The 19,048-nt window shown below is 37.9% G+C and overlaps 1 protein-coding gene across 2 annotated transcripts in view; it reads right to left on the bottom strand.

Annotated features, from left to right (window-relative positions):
- The window catches only part of POU2F1 (POU class 2 homeobox 1), a 126,915-nt gene extending 110,298 nt beyond the window's left edge, over positions 1-16,617 (bottom strand). For both annotated transcript variants that reach the window (XM_004706752.2, XM_045298071.1), the window contains exon 1: positions 16,530-16,617. The gene's annotated coding sequence lies outside the window, so the exon portion shown is untranslated. The remainder of the gene's footprint in view (positions 1-16,529) is intronic.
- Between the last annotated feature and the right edge of the window lie 2,431 nt (positions 16,618-19,048).

Below are 19,048 nucleotides of genomic sequence, written 5' to 3'. Positions count from 1 at the left end.
CCCTGACTGTCTCGTCTCTTCTTTGTGAGCATCTTTTCATGGGTTTATATGTCTTCTCTGGTAAAAGGTCTATTTAGGTCTTTTGTTCTTTTTTTTTTCTACTGGGTTGTTTGGAATTTTTTGTCATTACGTTGTAGGAATTCTTCATATATTCTGGATATTAACCCTTTTCAAATGTTATTTCCCAAATTTTCTCCCCATATGCAGGTTGTCTTTCATTATGTTGATGAAAATCCTTTAATAAACAAATATTTGAAATTTTTAAAATACCATTTATCTATTTGGTCATAAAAATGGGGACGGTGTAAGTCAGGGTTGTATTCTCTCACCATACTTATTCAATCTATATGCTGAGCAAATCATCAGATAAACTGGATTATATGTGGCACAGGGATTGGAGGAAAGTTTAGTAACAAGCTTCAGTATGCAGATTACACATACTTGCTTGCTGAAATTGCAGAGGAATTCAACACTTGTTGATGAGGAGCAAGGATTGTAGCCTCCAGTATGGCTTACAACTCAATTGTGAGGCAGGTCAAAATCTTCACAACGGGAGAAAAGGTTGAAGTTGTTCAAGATTTTGTCTTACTTGGATCCAAAATCAATGCTCACGAAAGCAGCAGTTATGAAATCAGGACTTAAGGTATTAAGTAAATCTGCCATACAGACCTCTTTAGAGTACTGAAGAACAAGCATGTTCCTTTGAGGACTAAGGTGCGCCTGACGCAAACCATTGTATCCTTCATTACATCATATGCATGTGAAAGTTGGACATTCACTAAGGAAGATTGTAGAAGAACTGATGCATTTGAATTGTGGTGCTGGAGAACAATTTTGAAAGTACCATGAACTGCTAAAAGGGCAAACTGGTCTATATTGGAAGAGGTAAGGCCAGAATGCTTCTTGGAGGCAAAGATGGCAAGACTTCATCTTACATACTTTGGACACACGGTCAGGAGAGACGAGTCCCTGGAGAAGGACATCTTGTTTGGTAAGTGGAGAAGCAGCAAAGAGGAGGAAGGCCCTCGACGAGATGGACTGACAAGTGGCTACACCAAGGGGCTCGGACACAGGAACACGTGGGAGGATGGCCCAGGCCAGTGTTTCATTCAGTTGTGCACATAGCCTTTCAATGGGCCGAAGCCAACTCAATGGCACCAAACAACAACATTTTGGCTTCCCTTTGTAATGATAAGGAAACTGAGTCGCAGAGAACGGAAACACTTTATTACGCTAGCACAATATTACACTAACAATTGAGTCAGCATTTCCAGCCAGATTTTGCGGACATCAAAACCTGAAATTTTTGCCCTTACTTTCTTTGACACCCACTAATTTGAGGCTCTTCTTCTTTCTTGGATAAAGCATACCTTTAATAATCCGTAGTGACTTACTTCCAGTTACAAGCTTTTGAGCCACGTTTTCAAACTTTTCATTGAAAGTCACATTTTGCATCATGGGCACACACACACACACACACAGCAAGGGCAAGTCACAAAGTATTGCTGCTAGGATTCCAGCTTGTGCATCTGTGGGTACATTTCAAACGAGACATGTTTAAACCCTTCTGTGCTGTCTCTGTGCAGTGGATGCTGTAAACAAGCTCAATTAATAAGCTTGACCGCCTTTAAACACCCAAACCAAACTCACTGCCACTGAGTTAATGCTGACTCACAACGACCATCTAGCAAGGGAGTAGTTCTAACTGCCCCAGTGTGTTTCCAAAACTCTTAACTCTTCATGGAAATAGAAAGCTCTGTCTTTCTCCCGAGGAGCGGTTTCAAATTGCTGGCGCTGTAGTTAGCAGCCCAACGCATAACCACACCCCACCAAGGATAAAGGCATTGGCTTCTGAGGGGATCTGCTAAACCAGTTAAATCCAAGGCGGAAAATCAGCTTGGAAGGTTACGGCTACTGTTTTTTTTAATTCTTAAAGAGTAATCTTGAAAGCTCTTCTGGAATGACATAGGATAATCACAGGGGCTTATTATGAATAAGTGTGAAGAAAGTTGACCAGTGCATTGGTGAGGAAAAGGCTAGGAAAGTTGTGGTGAAAGGGATTTTCCCCACCGTGAAGTGCACCTGCTCATTCAAGGGCAGCAGAGGCTGTTCCACCAGAGTGCCCGCTGAAAGCCTAAGCCCGTCCACTCTACAGACCCGATCTTGCCCTCCGACTTCTTTTTGTTCCGCAAACTCAAAGAACACGGCAAAAGAGGCCCATCTGATCCCTCGAAGACCCCCAAACCAGAAAGCACAGGGTTCTTTGGGGGAGGGACAGAGACAGAGAAACACCACCTTCAGAGAGGTCGAGATTTAGAAGGGGGATAAGTCATGAAAAAGACCTTCACGTTCTGATATTTCTGTTATGAAGACGTTGATTATTTTGTAGCAATACTTTTATTTACCCTCATTTATGCATGTATATATGTATGCACAATATATATACGCACAAATGTATATAATATATATACATATATAAACAGAGAGAAAAACAAAAAATCAAGAAAAGTATCAAGAAACAAGACTCCTGCTTAGGGTAGTACATTCTGATAGATTCTGGTGTATGCACACGCATACACACACAAATATATATGTATATAGATTTAAAAATTGTGATTGCTGGTTTGAACTCATTAAATTGATTTCATGACAGTAAATGAAAATTACTGCTTTTAAAGTGAGGCAAGAAGAAAAGTTTTTAAATAATCATTTTATTAGGGGCTCATACAACTCATCACAATCTGTACATACGTCATCTGTGTTCAGCACTTTAATACATGTGTTGGCTTCATCATTCTTATGACACCCACTTTCCACTTGAGTCCCTGGTGTCAGCTCATTTTTCCCCCTCCCTCCCCGCACCCCTCCCCCCCTCCCCCCTGATAATTTATAATTTATTATTATTTTATCATATGAAAAGTTTTAAAAATAAAGTGAAGCAAGAACTTTGTGAAAGCAATCTGAGACATGTGAAGCACATGTGAAGACATGTGAAGCAATCTGAGAACAGAATACTTTTTCCCTTTAATTAATAGTTATCTCTTAATTCCTTGTTCACACTTAATTCAACAGTATTTTTAGCAATTCTTTAGGAAATCTTTTCAAAACATTCCATGTAATTTTCACAGAAACATAATCTTTCTCATCCTACTCTTTTCTTTGGTTTATATAAAGATCATTTACATTGTGCAATTAAGACGAGTAGTAGAACTAGCTTCGCATGCTAGGGCCCACAAACAACCAAATGATTCTTGATAGCCATACAACTCTACTAGTGAGCACAGACATGCACAGACACGCTAAGGAGTGAGCATATAAGATATCGTGGCAGCATCAGACACAGATTTTAAGCAGGAACAAACAGGCATTAGTTAAGTGAAGGTTTGCTAGAGGGCTCTAGTGAGAAAACAGCTATTAAATTGTACATGCTTCGGTCTCTTCTTTAACCTCTCGTCTTATACTTTACACACACTGAAATACTTCATCTACTGCTCAGTTTAGTTTTGGTGGTAAAGCGCTGGACTAAGTGTTGCACTGCTAACCACATGGTCTACAGTTCAAAACCACCAGCCATTCCTGGGGAGTAAAATGAGGTTGTCTGTTCCAGAAACCCTACCTAGCAGCGCTACTTTGTCCTACAGGGGCAAAATGAGGTGAAACTGACTCAATGGCAGCGAGTTCAGTTTTTGTACCAAACATATCATTAAAAAAATCCAATCCTAACGTTCTTACTTATAAAAGATCAAATCTATGCACCTCCACCAAGTTTTTAGAAAACTTACCTATCTGGTCTATCCTAAATCATCCTGATTCTTTACTTATAGAATTGCCCTTTCTTCATTTTAAAGAGGTTTGCTAAGTTATTGTTTTCATGAATTAGCACATTCAAAAATATTTGCTAAGCGCTGCCAGCAATGGGAAAGGAAGGGATGATTAAAATGTGTCTTAGAAATGCTTTCAACTAAAAGCCGGATAAATGTTATTCAAGTAGTCACCCAACATTGTAATTACTAATTACTTTTATATAATTACAAACAAACACATGGAGTAAAAGTACTGGTGGCCGATCAGATTTTTAACACAGTCCTATAATTTGTCTTAACATCTTCAGCTAAATTCTCCTACTTGAACAATAGAAATGTATTTTCTGATTCCATTTCTTAATCCATGAAACACAGGCTTTGTTTTCCATAAAACCACATGTAACTCTGGTTATTCCTAGCCATCCTTAAGACTATTCAGTTTTATTCTTGATGTTGAGAATTTGTGCCTATTCTCTTCTAATCTCAAGCTTCTTGAATTTATTTGACAATATAAGGATAACAAGTATGCTAGGAGTTATAAGATATAGATCTTGAGACACATTCCTCTATTCAGTTAACCAGAATGCTGTTCAGACAAGACAAATTTGATTATCAACATGCCATAAGGATATTAACAGTATAATGGTAGGCATTCTATAAACAGTAGTTCTCCATCTGTCTAAAATACCCTTCTCCTGATATCTTAATCCATGTCGTTCATTAACCTATGAACAGGCTCACAAGCTATGACCAAAGATCTTTATCTCCAGTTGTCAAGTAGTTAGTTCCATCCCATTAATTCTTCGCATAATTACTACATTCCTCTACTTTGTTTTTATTTTTTCAAATATATAATCACAAGCATTTGCAGAGTACAATAGGTTTGCATATAGCCTTTATACAGTTTCCTTCTGTGGTAGTTACAAAATCTGGTGTCAATTTGAGAGGATTATGAGTGAAAGGGTGGACTCTAGTCTGTCATTCATATCATAGACAATGAGGCCTCTATGTGGGACTGGCCTTCTCCTGAGAATTCTGGGAATTCCTAGATTTCCTCCTTAGAGGTGGGAGACAGTCTCTCTCTCTCTGCTCACTCCCTGAGAGACACTCTACTGACAAGACACATGGCACTAAACACAGCAAGCAGGAGAAACCACATGGACCTACCCTGATGTAACCAGACCTCTGGAGCTGGAGAAGCCACGTAGAGGCCCCTGACAGCACTGAGATGCTTACAATGCCACTGGATCCACAAGACTTTCCACCCACCGGCCTGTGATCTTCCTGCATTCAGTGTCATTGCATGTGTTTCATGAGTCTGAAGAGGACTCTATAGATTGGTATCAGACATATGGGCTAATATTGGACGTATAGGCTTGATCTGGACTGGGTTGGGATGCTTTCTCAATATTCAACTGCTCTTGTATATAAAGCTCTTTCTTACACATGAGTGTTTATGGATTCTAACATCTCTCATCTTGGTATTGGTGTCTATTAATTGTTTTTTCTCATTCAAGTTTTTATTTTCCTATGTCTTGATATGACTAACAAGTGATGATCTATTGAAACCTGGAGTTTTTGACATATTATGACATTCTGGACCTCACGTATTACAGTTGGTGTTTTAGCTGGCCTGCACTGACAACACTCCAGCAGGGAAGGCATGGCCTTATCTTGTTATTCTCAGGTTTCAGTGAAAAGTCCAAGTTAATAAGTTAAATTAGTCCTTCTAACCAGTCCTCAATTTTGTGATAGATTGTAAATTCTAGGCTCTATGCCTGTGGCTATAGTCCCATTCTGCAGTATTACTTGTTAATGTTAACAAGGAGAGATTTCATGTGGGATATATTTAAGGCCTTAGCTCACAAGGTATAACTCAAGTCTCCATGCCCTTAGTTTCCTTGGGGGTATAGGGGTCTAGTCTGCAGATTAGCCACATATCAGAAGGCAAAAAATGGAGGGAAAAAAGCCATACGTCTTCCCTCCAAGTCTTGGATGTAGGCAGGATGCCATATTTGTGACCTCCCCACTTCCTGGGCATGTGCAGAAGACCGGTGCTGAGTCAGTGAAGAGGAACACCAATCAGATACAGCCAACAAAGACTGCTAGTGTGAGTTGCCATTCTGCCTGGCTGAGCTAGACCCGCTTTGACTTTCAGCCATTCTGCTCTCTTGCTCTGGATCCTGGCACCATGCTTGCTTCGGCCTGTCCTCTGGTTCTAGAGGATTGACATGGAGGTTATCACCTGACCCGAATCACCGGCTTACACCTTGGATTAGCAGGTGCTCCAGACATACCAGCATCCACAGACATGTCCTTAAACGTCTGTGAGTGGTGTACTGTGCTGTGAGGCACTGTAGAAGATGCAGAACCCCTGAAACTGAGGACATACACTAAGAGAAGTTGTGGTTAATATCGGGGCTAATGAAGTGATTTGGCATTTTGGAAAGTTGGACATCTGGGACATCTTCAACCACCACCTCATAAGAACCAGTCTTTAATTAATTAATTGGTTAACTGATTGATTTTTCTATAAGAAATTACTGCTGTATCCAAGTTCAACATACTGTGTCTCTGGTGACACCTGAAGGTAGAGGGCCTCATTATTGCTGCACAAGGGTGGGAATTCTGGGTCCTCACTAGGTCACCTCCACTGGCTGGGAGAGACAAGAGGAGCACCTCCTGTGTGGAGAGAAGGGGTCATTTTCACTGGGCGGTGGGAAAGGCCTCACTCTCGCCTAGGCCTCCTCTGACAACTGTCTACTAAGGCATGAGGAAGCGCCACATGATCTCTGCAGCAAGGAGAGAGGAAAGTCGCAGTTCCATACGCCGTGCTCTCTGAGCACATTCAGGAAAGGTGTCCATCAGGGCCTGTGCTGGTAAGGTTACAAAGAGAGTTGCACTGTGTGGCATTTGGCTGGAGTAGAGTGGTTATAGTCTAGAAGTTGTCCATATCGTCAACTTGCCCATTCCTTTTATTTTGGTTGGAGAAGGTATCAGCTTATGTTGGGTTCTTTTTGCTGTTTTCGGATTCCCCACCTCTACAGCACCGTTATCTGGTAGATGTGACACACAAGAAAATGCAGGAATTCACTGCTGTGATCTCCTCAGATCCCAAGGTCCCTAGTCTGTCTGTCTGCTTCTCTCCAACTTTCAGAGTCTTTCTATGTTTGTCTTCTATGGAACGTTTAAAATCTTTAGTTGTACTTAAATGGGAAGACTAGGGGGAAATGTTCTACTCCACCTTTCCAGACAAAGTTCTACCATACAGCTTTTAAACCATCTTTTTGAGGTTTTATCATGAATTATCTTGTATTTTCCAGGTGAATACTAAAGTTATCCTAGCTTCTTAAATGTTTGAACATTAAATATTCCTTAAAACCAAACTCCTTGCCCTTGAGCCCATTCCAACTCCTAGTAGCCCTCTCAGACAGGGTGGGGCTGCCCCGGTGGGTTTCTGTCACTCCTCATGGGGGTAGAAATAGTCATCTTTCTCAAGAAAAAAAAAAAAAGCCCTGGTGGTATAGTAGTTACTTGGTGGGCTATTAACCATATGGTTAGCAGTTCAAAACACCAGCTGCTCCACAGGAGACAAGACAAGGCTCTTTACTCCCACAAAGAGTTACCGTCTCAGAAATGCACAAGAGCAATTCTACTCTGTTCTTTAGGGCCACTACAAAATATTATTTAAAGACTTATTAAATTTTGCCCATAAAAATAACTGAGTCTGGTACCTCACTAGAGGTAGAGCCAGTTCATAGTTTTCTGAAGCTACTCACTGCCATGGAAGCAATGCTGACTCACTCACAGCAACCCGACAGGACAGGGTAGACCTGCTCCCGCGAGGAGCTCCTCAGACTGACTAGTCATCCGAGTACCAAGTCCCCTCTGCTCCTCAGGGCAGCTGGTGGTTTCCAACTGCTGACTTTCCAGACCACAGCCCAATGAGCAACCAGTACACCACACTAGAATCTTCTTTGGCAGGAGATTAGGAAAGAAATTTTTAAAAATAAATTTTGGATAGGTATCTTAGTTCCTTTAATGATTACTTCTTATTTGAGTTTTCTACTTTTTGAGTCAAACTTGACAATGTTTATCGGTCATAAAAATTATCTATTTCATCTTTTTTTCAAGTTTATTAAGTTAAGATTATAGGTGACAAAACAAATTCACTGCCATAAAGTTGATTCTAACTTACAAACCCTACATAAGGATTCTGAGACTGTAAATATTTACAGAGGCAAACAGCCTCCTCTTTCTCCTGAAAAGCAGTTGGTGATTTTGAACTGCTAACTGCAAAATTAATCTTACTTAACCCATAGCACCACTAGAGTTCCTAAAATTATATGTATTAGTCCTGTTTTTTCAAATAATTAGCTTTTATGTTGGTTGTACAACAGCTTCTTAATAACTTTTATTAATTTCTGGTTCTACCCTATTTCATCCTCTTTATTTTGCTTGGTTTTTAAAATTAACTTATTTCTCAGAGCTAAAAATTTGCCTCCAAAAACTATGTTAGCTGCAGCACATGCTTTTATATGCAATTTTTCCTTTGTCATTCAGTTATACATGGTTAATAAATGCCATTGTGTTTCCATAACGTATTTTGGGATACTGTTTTAAGTTCGTAACTAGATGGGTAGTTTCTTTCAGCTGTTTATTAGTATGGCATTGTGATCAAACAATGTGGTCTATCACTTCCATGTTTGCTGAAACTTTTTGTATGACCTATTTTATAAGGTCATAAAATGCTGTAAATGTCTGTAAATGTTGCTGATATGCATTGGGTTATTAGGTGTTTCTTGGGGGGCAAGGTAACAGCATTATCCTAATCTTCTATGTACTTAGTTTGTAGAGGAAAAACAGGTAAAACACCCCAGTAAAATAAAGATGTTATCAATTTTTCTCTTTAATTATGTGGTTTTGCTCTATTTCTAACACATTTTAATATACACGAACATTCCTATTAGATTATTCCTCTATCATTTTACAGTCACCTTCCTTTATCCAGATTCCTTCAATTGGCCTAAAACTCTACTGTTACATCAGCTTTCTTTCTGACACCATTATTTATTTTTCATTTGTCAAAATTAGGTGGGCTTTCATTTGCTTTTAATCTAATCCGAGTGTTTCTACATTAAGAAGTAGTTTTAACTCATCTAGTCTCTTTGTGATTATTGACGTATTTGGCCTTTCTCTATTATGTATTTCATTATTTTTATTTACCTTCTTCTTGGCTTTTTAGGGGGGTGAGGGGCTCCCCTTTCCTGATTTTTATAAGTCTTATTTTATTCTGCCTTTTCTTCTCCAATAGTTTGAAAGTTATATAGGCTCATTGCATTCTTTTAGTAATGGCTTCAATCACTAAAAGAAATGTATATTTCTCTAACAAATTCTAAAGTTCATCAATATCCCTAGACAATTCCCTAATTAAGAAACACATTTACACAAATTACGTTTTCACACATACAAAAATCCTGTGTGTGTGTGTTGTAATTAATTTTACAGTCCAGCATTGTTTGTTTAATACATAATGTTCTGTGAGTGAATTCAGAATTGAGGTGACTCAAACCAGGCTTAACATAAAAATACTAATATCAAAATATTGTTCTTCATAGAGCTATAGAAAATTTTAATATGAAATCAACTCATTTAAAACATTTCATAGGCCTTTACATAAAAATAATTAATATACAGAACTCATCCATTTAGCTAATCAGCTAATTATCTAATTATCTTTATACCTTAAAATGAATGCCTACCATAGCTCCCAAGATTACTTTTGAGGTAAAGCAGAATAGCTAATTAATCAGAAATTTCAGAAAATCTATTTTAAATAGGCTGGACAAACCACTGACAGCAAAGAATCTCTACCAACATGAAACTCATAAGTTCCCAAATTAAAAGTAAACAGAAGTAGAGCAAGTGAATTAACTTACAGTGATGCAGCAAAAGCAAATCTGCCCATTTCATTTTAATGTTTGACAAAAAGCAATGCACTTTCATTTTTCAAATTCAGTCCAAAAGCCATTAAATGGGGTTGGGCAAGAGATAGGCTTCTGTGTTTACACAGGCAGGGCGAGTGCAGAGCAGCAACAGGGAGGGCGCTTACTGTCACGGACTGAACTGTATCTCCCCCACTATCTGTTAATTTGGCAGAACGATGAGTCTTAGTGGTTTGGCAGGTAGGCAATAATGGAATGTGTTATGTGGTGATGCCCCATGATGTGATCCAGCACTAAGAGGAACAGATGTAATCCTTCCATGAGGTGTGGCCTGCAACATCTTTAATCTTACAAGAGAGAACTGGAAGAGAAGTCAGCAGAGAATTAGGGGTATCTACTCCCACCAGAAAGGCGAGCCAGAAGTAGACTGTGTCTTTTGGACCCAAGGCCCCAGTACTGAGAAACAACTAGATGCAGAGGGAGAGTGATGCCCAAACACACGGGGATCTCTCGAAGGAACGCTTGGCCTACAGAAGCTTAGAAGAGACGATGAAGCGTCTTTTTTATAACAGCACTAGATAACTAAGACAGTTGCACAAAGAGAGCTTAATCTAACTAATGAGTATATTAAGGATAATGGAAGCAAAATTAATTCCTAAGAAAAATATGAAAAAACAGAATGAACTCTGTGATATTGTACTAGAACTACTGGTTCTAGCATAAACTCACACTTTATCAAAATATATAAACAGAAATAAACAGATTTATATGAGTATAAACATATATGGAGAGGCTTCAAACAGTTCATGGAAATATTCTATTATCTTTCAATTCCTTCCACCACCACCCTCCCACTCCCCACCCCAAACTTTCTGAAACCTCTCACAGCCTATTCCATAGCTCTGTTCACAGACTGGGCGTAACAAGGTCCCTATAGCAAAGACTACACTTTGCACCCAGGTCTTGGTTTCTAAATGCCCTCTCCACTTCAAGGAACTAACAGCTCCCAGAAGAAATTGCTAGTGAATGTGCTTTTAAAAATGTAATGAATGCGGGGGAGGGAGCCAAAAAAAAATAAAAATAAATAAAATAAAAATGTAATGAATGCAAGTCTGGCTAGACCAGAGGATGTATACTGGTACAGATGGGAACTAGAAACACAGGGAATCCAGGGCTGATGATCCCTTCAGGACCAGCGGTGTGAGTGGTGATACTGGGAGGGTAGTGGGAGAGTGGGTAGGAAAGAGGGAACCGATTACAAGGATCTATAAGTGACCTCCTCCCTGGGGGATGGACAACAGAAAAGTGGGTGAAGGGAGATGTCGGACAGGGCTAGATATGACAAAATAATAATTTATAAATTATCAAGGGCTCAGAAGGGAGGGGGAAGTGGGGAGGGAGGGAGGAAAATGAGGACCTAATGCTGGGGGCTAAGTGGAGAGCAAATGTTTTGAGAATGATGAGGGCAATGAATGTACAAAAGTGATTTACACAATTGATGTATGTATGGATTGTGATAAGTTGTATGAGCCCCTAATAAAATGATTAAATGAATAAATAAATAAAACCAAAACAAACAAAAAAGTAATGTAATATGTCAAAAACCACAGAAGGCAGTAAGTGGGTCTTGTTTACTACATTGTGGACAACTTGAATGAAAACAATAATTTAAACACACTACTCAATAGAAATTCATGAGCCATGATAATATAAACCAGAAAAAAATTTCTTACAGAATGCCAAATAATAAATAAAGCAAATCACCACAATAATAGTACCATCAAGAAACAAAAGGTACTGAAATTCACATAGAAAGTTTAGTTTCCCAACAAAATCCTGTTAATTACAAAGGGAAAAAGTAACTTCAGTGTACAGAGAAGAAGTATGGCAGATACCACCTTAAAGTTAACATAATATGTAAAGGAACAAAAAATATGCACCACTCTTGAAAGGATGCACTTAGAATGCAGTGTCACTTCTGTGATATTCCAGAATATAACCCCAATTTCATCCAGAAGAGCCACAGGATCAAGCCAAACTGAAACACATTCAACAGAACATATTCTTCCAAAATGTCTTGGGTCTGAAAACCAAGGCAAGCCTAAGAAACTATTCTACACTAAAGGACACTAAAGGATACAAATGAGATATGACAACTAAATGCCACAATGATACAGGATCTAATAAAATAATCAGAGGTAATGGAACATTAATGTTGGCAACTTAATCTCAAAAGGTTCAAGAGAAAAATTATTTCTATTGTCCTTGTAACTTTTCTGTAAGCTTGAAATTACACCCATTCCTCACTTATTGAATATCAATAGGCAGGTCATTTTGTGGAAATCCGCTTATGTGAAAATGTTGAGTGACTATATCAGATCACAGAACAAGATGACTACATCATTATATAACTGCCAAATCACTGTGAATCATGGCTCAGCCAAAGTAACAAACAGATTAACAGCCTGGGTTACTGTCATCTCACAGCTGGGTGTTTGTTACTACCAGATGCATACGGCTAATGCACAAAATAGTCAAAACCAGTTTTTTTACTATTGTATAACAGAAATGTCAAGTAATGAGAGTGTCAATAGTGTAAAGTGGGGGTTTGGGGGGTGGTCAGGGGGGTTTGGTTTTTAATTAGCAAACAAAAGATCAACACTACAATACAAAGCTGTTCGGGGGAAGGTTGATGTTTTCGTTGTTATTAATGGATTTAACATGAGAAATCCCTTTGGGATTTGGGGGGTGGTGGCGGTGGTATTAAGATGTTTTCATTGTTATTAATGGTGATAACATCAGAAATCCCTGATCAAAATTCCTATTAATATTTTTTAATCGGGCCAATAATCACAAGGTCAGTAGTTTGAAACCACCACCCACTCCATGGGAGAAATACAAGGTTTTCTACTCCTGTAAAAAGTTAGAAGCCTTCAAAAACCCACATTGTCAGTAATACTCTGTCCTACTAGCAGTGAGTTTGTTTTTAGAATTTTCCTACTTAAGGAATTCTACGGAAATAATTTAGCACCTGAACCTGAAATTCCTCATTTGAAAAACAGGGATAATTATGCAGTCTTGCAAAGTTGTTTTAAAAAATTAAAATAAGAATATATTTTGAAATAAGGGAATATAAAAAAATGGTACTATGATCTCAATATGCAACAAGTACTTCTGTCAACATTTTTTCTTCGTGTTACAGCAAAAACAATTCAGTGATATACCCAAATATTTTCATGTATTGTAATTGACTTTTAATCCATAAGCAAGAAAATTATCTCTAGTGTTTAAGATAAGAACAGTTCTCATAATGTTAGGGCCACGCTAACATGTCTCAGGTACAATTTGGTTTTCTTCTCTTTTTCCCTCCTGTCTTAATGTTCAATATTTCTTAATAAGTATACATTTTATCTTCTCCTGAAACAAAATGTATATGCCTCTAGCTATACAACTATTATATAGAGTAATCCCAGTTTGAATGCTGATTCAGAGCACTAGAATCAACAGCATTTGATATTGACAGAAAACAAGAAACAAAGAAAGAATATAGAAGGGCCTGTGATAATTAGATGCTTTTATGTCAACTTAAAACTTTATGAAAATGTAGGAGTAGAGTCCAACCCATCAGTCAGGTCACAGCCTGATGATGCCTCCTTGGGGGGTGTGGCTTTTTATAAGAAGAAACTGGGAACCTCCCCATCTCTGTCCCTTCTCAGAGCCTGCCTGCTGGGATTCTTCTTCCAGGGGTGATCCCATGTGGGCTACCAGATCCTGAGAGTTGTCAGTGCCCTGCCATGTTTACACTGACCTTGGATCCACTTGACTCTGCACCCACCGGCCTGTGAACCTCCTGCTTCCTGCTTCACTTTCTTAGGTCACCAGCCTGCAGCTATGTGAGTCTGAGGAAGGGCTTATGGGCCAGCATCAAACTTATGTGCTTGAGTTGAACTGGGTTAGAATGTTGTCTTGAGATACAAGTATTTCCTTAGATAAAGCTCTTTCTGATTTTCGGATTTGTTTCTATAGACAACTCAACCTATCAGTTGTCAGTTGTTAAGTCAGACTTCTCAGTCAGTCCGTGGGAGAAACAACTTAGTGATTTGTTCCTATAAAGACTGTTGTTGTGTCATCAAGCCAATTCCAACTCAGGAAATCATAATGGGACAGGTTCTACTCAATCCAATACAGTCTAAATGAGTCAGAATCACAACAACAAAGTGATGAGTCCAAGCAAAAAGGGAAGGTATAATTGTGCACATCACGATTTCTTATCTTTGCTCTATTTTACTATACTGCTACACATTTACACATATATTAAAAACACATCAGGTAATTAAGCAACCTTATGAGAAGCCCTGATGCCATAGTAGGTTCCTTGCATTGGGCTGCTGACCACAAAGTCAGCAGTTCAAAACCACCAGCCATTCCAATGAAGAAAGATGAGGCTTTCTACTTCCATAAAGATTTGCAGCCTTGGAAACCCATATTGGCAGTTTACTTTGTCCTACGGAGTCACTGAGTCAGAATCGACTGGCTGGTAGCAACTTAGAGAAGGAACTTTATAATCTTTCTATAACATTCATAATTTTCACCTCGTCTTTTCACATTCTAGTTAGTTTAAAAGAATTTGGCCAAGGTAATAAAAGCTGTCAACACATTTCACCTTTTATCAAATCCTACTATCTAATTGTCCAAGCAGAAAAGTGTCAGGGAACCAACTGTACCTTATTTCTCATATTGAATACTCACTGCCATCAAGTCAATTATGACTCATAGCAACCCCACAGGACAGGACAGGACAGAACTGCTTTTTGGGGTTCAAATCTTTACAGGAGTAGACAGCCTCATCCTTCTCCTGTGGAGCAGCCAGTAGGTTCAATCTACTGACCTTGTGGTTAGCTGTTCCATGCAAAACCCACTTTGCCACCAGAGCTCCTTCTTATCTTGTACATTGAAATTCTCTACAGTAAGATCCCCATAAATAAAAAGTTCTGTGTGGTTATGGGACGATGCATTTTTATTATCATGCTGTAGTAGTAATATATATACTATGTGCATTCCTACCTTTTTCGGCCAGCCATTACCCTTTGGTAGTATTTGATAAAAAATTCCTAGGGAAATGTGAATTTCTGGGAATGAGTTCAGTGTTAACACAAAAAGTTTTTCCTGCTTTTGGCAACCATGGACATTTTTTATATTTTACTTTAAAAAGAAGGCATGTTCTTTATACTTTCATCATTATAGCTTCATTTATGGCAATTAACTTTTATTGATCCCAAAGCCAGACAGTTTAAATGGTATATTATTTTTTTAATAACATACTTTGCTGTAACACTAATTTTTCACTAAAAGCATCTTAACTATTTTTGAAAAGTTTGCTTTTCAAGCATTTTAAGAACATAATCATTGCTTGATGATCCAGTATAAAAAGCAAAAACATGAATATAAATATTTAGTCACACTAAATATCTCTTTAGTCTTGTTTAAATTAGTTTACTCTAACTACACATGTGTATATGAGGGGGCTCCAAAAAGTTTGTGGGGAAATTCCATTTTCTTTTAATTCCATTTTGCCACAAACTTCCTGAAGCTTCCTTGTATAAATATCCTTTCTTCTTTTTTAAGAAAGGAGGTAAGACCTACACCTCCATATTATGAAAATAACTATAAGGTTCCTATAGTTAAAATCATTACAGAGGAAGATAGTGTTTCCTAGCACTTCCCCATGTCTGTAAAATGCTCATATTTTGCTTGGGTGAATTAAGATCAGAAATTATTTCATAATCAGTATCAGTTAACACAGTCTTGTGAGATTTACAATTAGGTAAATTTTAATTCCGGAAATAAACAGGCTATGCAATTTAGTCATGAGCTCTGACTCAGTACTCAGGTACTGAGTTTAAATCATTGCTCTAATATCCTAAACTATATGACTCTCTCTAAGCCTCCATTTCCTCATGTAAAGCAGGTACATCCTAAAAATCTCTTAAATAAATAAAACAATGCACAGAAAACATCAATCATATAGCAATTAATTATTCATGGTTAATGCTACTGTTAACAGATCAAATATTTTATGTAAAGTAATAGATAAAACCATGGTCTTCTGTTTCCAAATTAACATTTTACATTATATTACAAGGAAATCCATATGAAATGACATAATGTGTTTATTCTCTTAGGCATGTTAATTTGTATTTAAAATACTTAAATAAAAATATCTTAAAAGATACCACATTATGAATCACAAAATCTGGATTCTGGTTATCAGCTCTATACTAGGTTAAGCAAGTTACTTGACCTCTCTAACCATCACTTAGGTCACTTGTAGAATGGTAAAATTTATATTCTAATTTTCCACTTACTGGGTTAATTTTAATAAAATTGTATTTAAGAAGTACTCCTATTAAACGACCACACAGGGATTATTTCTAATGTTATATTATCACAGAATAAAGATTATACTTAATATAAAAATATATTGATATACTCTATTTACATTAATTTCACAACTCTTTTGGTAGAGACCAGGTGCAAATTCTAGTACTAGAGTCAAAGATACCAATCACATTTCAGAGTTAGAAGTGAGGGGTGGGAGGGAAAATATATATGTATATATTTACACACACACATAAGTATACATGTAAACATAGATATAAATAGATGGATAGGCAGTTAAGATATTTTTAGAGTCATTTCACAAAATTGAAACAATAATGAAAACACCTGGATTTATCAGAGGCTACTGAATTAATCGCTTTTATTAGCAAGAGATATTTACCAGGTTTAGAAAGACTGCATTCTTTCTTTGAACTGATTCATTGAAAACAGAGTAGTTTGGTAATTAAAAAGGCAGGAAAGCTCTTCTTACTTTTCAAGTCTATGAATACAAAAAGAGAAAAAGGCAAAACTGAGTAAAAGGTATCAAATAACCTACACTTTTTAAGGAAAAACAATTACACTTAGTGGGAATAACTGCCTTAAAGCAGGTATTTCTCATGTGCCTATTTCTTCCTCTATAAAATAGGGATACTAAGCCCTGGTGGTGCTGTCATGTAAGCATGGAGCTGCTAACTGAAAGTCAGGTAGTTCAAACCCACCAGCCAGTTCAAGGGAGAAAGATGAGGCTATCTACTCATATAAAGATTTACAGCCTCAGAAACCCTGTATAGGGTGGCTTAGAGTTGGAATAAACTCAGTGGGTATTATCTGCCCTTACTTTAGGTAGAAAAGCAAAAGTTCATTAAAGAATAATTTGTTAAAAAGTGTTCATTGAACATGGGGGAGCTTCAAAAAGTCTGTGTAAAAAATGGAACTAAATATAATGGAGTTTTTGCGAACTTTTGACACCGTCTCATATTGTAATGAATCTACTATTTCATGAAGCTTGATAATACAGTGCCTTAAGCATTTTCTTAAAGCACACATTTCACATTTTAAAAAAAGCCTTGAATCAACATTCCCCCTCAAATTTACAAATATCTACTGCAACTAGCTTTATTTATATGTAAATATATATTGTTTGCTTTATAGATCATAGAAACATGTACAACAAATATAACATATAAACTACTTTTTACTGAGCTATAAAATACTTTACACTGCTATAGCTAGAAAGTACGTACTCTGAAAAACTCTAGAAAACAATAACTGGCAAAACATGGCACACAAAGATGTAGAAACTCACCAATACTGACTGACCACCAAGGTCATTTTGCCAGGCGGCCTCAGAATCCTATCAGCAAAGATTCCCAGAAGCCCAGGCAAAAAAGAGGAGTTGGCACATACACTGGCTCTGTCTGTTACCTATCTGTATTACAGGAGAGTCCTGGTGGCATTAGGTTACGTGTTGGGCTGATAACCACTAAGTCAGCAGTTTGAAGCCACCAGTGGCTCTCATAATTACAAGTCTTAGGGCTTTTCTACACTGTCCTAGGTCACTATGAGTCAGAACTGACTCAGTGGTCACGGAGTTTGGCTTGGTGTTCTGTATTAGGTACCTATTTTTGAATGAGCAATAGTAAATAGTATAACTGCTATTAATTAGTCTAACTGATTGATTAGTGGGATCCCTGGTGATGCAGTTGTTAAGCTGCTTCTGTGAAGATGTACCACCTTGGACACCCTAAGGAACAGTTTACTCTGTCCTATAGGACCCCAAGGCTGGAATTGACTCACATTATAACTAATAATTAATTTAGGTCACCTTAACTTCCATATAATTACTCAGCACTTATGGAACTGGCCCACATAATCCCGCCCCTCTCCCCCCCCCCCGCGCGCCCCCAATACATCCAGTGATATTCCTATTATTTCATGAATTCCTTAATCAACGGCTTAGGTTCATAGTGCAAACCAAATTAGATATGGTGTTAGTTCAGGAAGCTATGGCTCTTATGGGAAAAAGTTAGTTTAAATGAAGCTATGGCTCTTATGGGAAAAAGTAATCAGTAACTCAGAACTAGAGAGAACCTCAGAAAGTAGATAGAAACATAATATTCTGTCATAATTCTCCAAGAGCAGTCAAAAACTCACAAAAAATCTACTCACCCCACTCCCCAAAGTATGCTCTACCTTTTCTTTACAAGAATAAAGGGGCTGGTGGATTTTTTAAAGTTTTAAACCATAAAAAGATATACCTAAAACATGCCCACCCACCCCCAAAAAAAGAAAGAAAGAACCCCTGTGAAAGAGGGTTAGCAAAACAGACAAATTCTATGGAGAGTTCAACTTCCTCCAGCAAAAGCCCTGCATAGTAGGGATTGTAAAGGGAAAGAAAACCCACCCCCACCCCCCTTGCTTCTGTAGACGCACATGAGCGTTAGACACTGACAACCTCTTGTGCGGGTCCACTGACACAGCTACAGACCTTTTATTCTTCTGCAATTTCTCCAACTTAAATTGCATGCAAATAAGCCAGGTGTGGTTCTTACAACAGGAATCCTGCTAGCTCCTACTGAGTTTCCATAGCAACATCACAGCTGGCAATGAGAAAGCAGTTGTGCTGGCCTTAAATTGGTTTTAAAAGTTTCAATACTCATTGAATGAAATACCAATTATGGTTTCTTAGTAAAAAACAAGTACAAATAATTCTATCTTTATTTGAACCCAGGGGCAAAATAAAGGCATTTTCTGTATGTCCAAAAGTGGCTTTCAGCTGAGCAGCAGTAATTAATGTGTCTGAAAATGCCAAAGTGCTAGTCACTGAGTGGTAACCAATCTTTGACTAAAAAATATAACATGGGAACCAATTACAAGGATCTACATGTGACCTCCTCCCTGGGGGACGGACAACAGAAA

Source organism: Echinops telfairi, unplaced genomic scaffold (assembly GCF_000313985.2).
Source record: "Echinops telfairi isolate 266 unplaced genomic scaffold, ASM31398v2 ScPeMD7_7424;HRSCAF=8462, whole genome shotgun sequence".
NCBI lineage: Eukaryota > Metazoa > Chordata > Mammalia > Afrosoricida > Tenrecidae > Echinops > Echinops telfairi.
Note: the sequence above shows the minus strand (reverse complement) of the source record. Positions and strands in the feature narration are given on the sequence as shown.